The 2,841-nt window shown below is 58.3% G+C and overlaps 1 pseudogene; it reads right to left on the reverse strand.

Annotated features, from left to right (window-relative positions):
• Positions 1-243: 243 nt before the first annotated feature.
• On the reverse strand, positions 244-1,736 carry LOC137141267 (acetylcholinesterase pseudogene; annotated as a pseudogene).
• Between the last annotated feature and the right edge of the window lie 1,105 nt (positions 1,737-2,841).

Consider the following 2,841-nt stretch of genomic DNA (forward strand, 5'->3'; position numbering starts at 1 on the left):
GCTTCGTTGAATGAGGACGGGTGTGTTCGTGGGATCGCTGACACTCGGATGAGGGAAGAAGAGAATTCTCCTTAACCTGGAATTCAGCTTGTATCTCGTTGATGTAAGTTCAGCTGTAGGTCAGGGGCTCCGAGGAAATAGATTACGTATTTTTCTCAGGGACCCCTTTTTGGACATGGCATTGAGCCGGGTCTTCCTGGATGTTGTGGACACCTGGCCAAAGGTGGATTCGGGGGGATTTCCTTACCCGCTCCTGGCGAACTCTGCAAGGTACCCCATCGCCTTGCGGCTCATGGCTGCCTCGGCCTCCGTGTGCGTGCGGTTGGCTCCTCCCACCGACGCCAGAGTCCCGAATATGTAGGGCACTTCAGAGCCGTGGGGCACTCCCGTCCATTCAGGTGTAGACAAGCTGCTGGTGCGGTGGGCAAAATAGTAGGTGTATATGGGACTGCCGGCCTCCCATTCTTGCCTAACCATCTCAGTTACCGGGCACACAAAGAAGTAGTCGCCAGCAATTTGATCCATGGCCCATCGGTACCGCGCCTCCCCCTGGTCCTCCCCCTCCTGGCTGTACCGCCGTGCCACGGCCCGGACGGCCGCTTCTGGTGCTCCTGGCACCATCAGCCTCACCACCTGCAGCAGCTCCTCCCAGCCGATGTTGCTGGCGTTCTGCAGGTTAAAGTCAAGAGCACCAAAGATCAGCACGTAGGAGCCTTCGTTGGCGGTGAAACCAGCCCCAATGGGCATAGGCGGGCCGTGCCTGGCCCGCAGGAGTCTGGGTGGTGTGTCGGGGAGGAAATCCCCATCTGGTGTCGGCACAAAGGGCAGCCCCAGCAGCTGCTTCTGGCGCAAGACGGAGAACTGGTGTTTGGGGATCTCCCCGGGTTCCTTCCCCTGCAGGCAGCCCACCAGGGCCGTGTCATCCATATCGGTGCAGCCCAGGAGCCTGCCCAGCATCTGGCCTCTCTCCTTGGCCTCCTCGAGTGAAATCCAAGCCCATGGTGCTGTCGGGGCTCCACCCAGAAGCGCGGCACGAGTGAAGAGGGGCCGGCTCCCTGGGGAGAGGAGGTGGAAACCAACTGAGGCAGCCCCAGAATCCTCACCGAAAAGCAGGAAACGGTCTGGGTCTCCACCGAAGGCAGCCGCGTTATCCCGCAGCCAGCGCAGTGCCAGGCGCTGGTCCCACAGGCCGGCGTTCCCCGGGGCAGCCGGGGGCAGAGAGAGGAAGCCCAGCGCCCCCAGCCGGTAGTTCATGGAGGCCACGATCACATTCCCAGTGGCAGCTATGAAACGTCCGTCAGAGATGTCAAGGGAAGCTGCACCCATGAAGAACCCCCCAGCGTGGATCCAGATGACGACAGGGGCAGGCACGGAGGGCCGGGGATGGGGCACCCAGATGTTGAGGAAGAGGCAGTCCTCGGACTGCGACATTTTGGGTGTCCATGTTTCAGCCTCAGGGTAATCAATAAGCGGAGACTGGATGCAGGGTTTGCCAAAGCTGGTGGCTTCCAGGACTGGTGGGGAAGCGGCTTCTGGAAGCGCAAGGCCCCCACGGGGGGCTCGGCGTAGGGGATGCCCAGGAAGGCCGTCACTGTACTGGAGCCGGCTGGGAGGCGCTTTCCCTGGATGGGGCCGCTGGTGGTAATCACCACGGTGCCGTCGTCTGCAGAGCCAGAGCTGGGACCCAGTAGGGAGAGGAAGAGCAGGCAGAGGAGTGTGGGAAGGACTCCCGGCATCACGGCAGCTGGAAGGAAACCCCACCGCAGAAGAGTTATAGGGAACAGGATATGGGGTCTTTCCCCTCCAGGGGGTACTGACTCCCATGAAGATCCTGCCACCTAAACAGAGAAAGCAGGCAGGAACTCCCTATATCAGCCTGCATCTCCTGTAGCAGATACAGCCCTGGTCCGTTGCACCCATGCTCTGGCTCCCTGATGTGTTCCCTGCTCTGCATCAATTCGGATTCTAGTTCTGGACGAGGAGTGGGATCTAGTGATCGGGGTTGGGTGGGTGGGGCTAGGAGCCTGAACTCCTGGATTTTATTGTCAGCTCTGGGAGGGGAGTGGGTTCTAGTGTGTTAGATTGACAGGAGCAGGAAGCCAGGACTCCTGGGTTTTATCCCTTGGCTCTGGGAGAGGAATGGGGTCTGGTGCTCCAGAGTGGGGGGAGCTGGGAGCCAGGGCTCCTTGGGTTCTATCCCCAGCTCTGTGAATGAGATCTGTGGGAAAGGTATTAAATGGGCCATTATCTAGAGTGATCCCAATTACAGCTTGTCTACTTCATTCACTCCTTTGACCCCTCTATCTGTATCTCGGAGGCAGTGGGAAGCACAGACTCACCTGCCGTTCTCCTTAGCATGGTCACGGCCGTGTCTCACGGCTCAGCACGAAGGGGATCAGTTGCTGCGGGAGCTGAGTGGATGCTTCAGGTGCCGAATATCATAGCCAGGGAGCAGCCACGGGGACTTATTAATCCTCATATCTGTGACCTCATTGGGCTCTGCACACACAGAGGGAGGGGGAGCTGAGCCGATTGTGGGTAGGAGCCAAGAGCTTTGTAAACAGATACATAGTTGGTTAAACAGTGTGAGAATCGAGGGATAGATGGGCCATGATCCCTCATTTGCAGCCATCTCTGGGGAGCAGCAGCTGTGTACCAGGAAATGAATGGGGAATTCTGTGTCCAAATAAAGCACATGTAGATTTCAGGGTAGGGGGCAATATGGAATACCTAAAGGCGATTTAGCATAGATATCTGGTGTAGCAACAGGGGAGGGGAATTTCTGCTGAGTGGGACTGCAGGGAAAATGGGAGGGCTGTTGCTTGGACGAAGCCCAGAAGT

This window comes from Emydura macquarii, unplaced genomic scaffold (assembly GCF_026122565.2).
Source record: "Emydura macquarii macquarii isolate MOO-44397 ecotype Brisbane River unplaced genomic scaffold, CSIRO-AGI_Emac_v2 contig_3035, whole genome shotgun sequence".
In the NCBI taxonomy this organism is placed as follows: domain Eukaryota; kingdom Metazoa; phylum Chordata; order Testudines; family Chelidae; genus Emydura; species Emydura macquarii.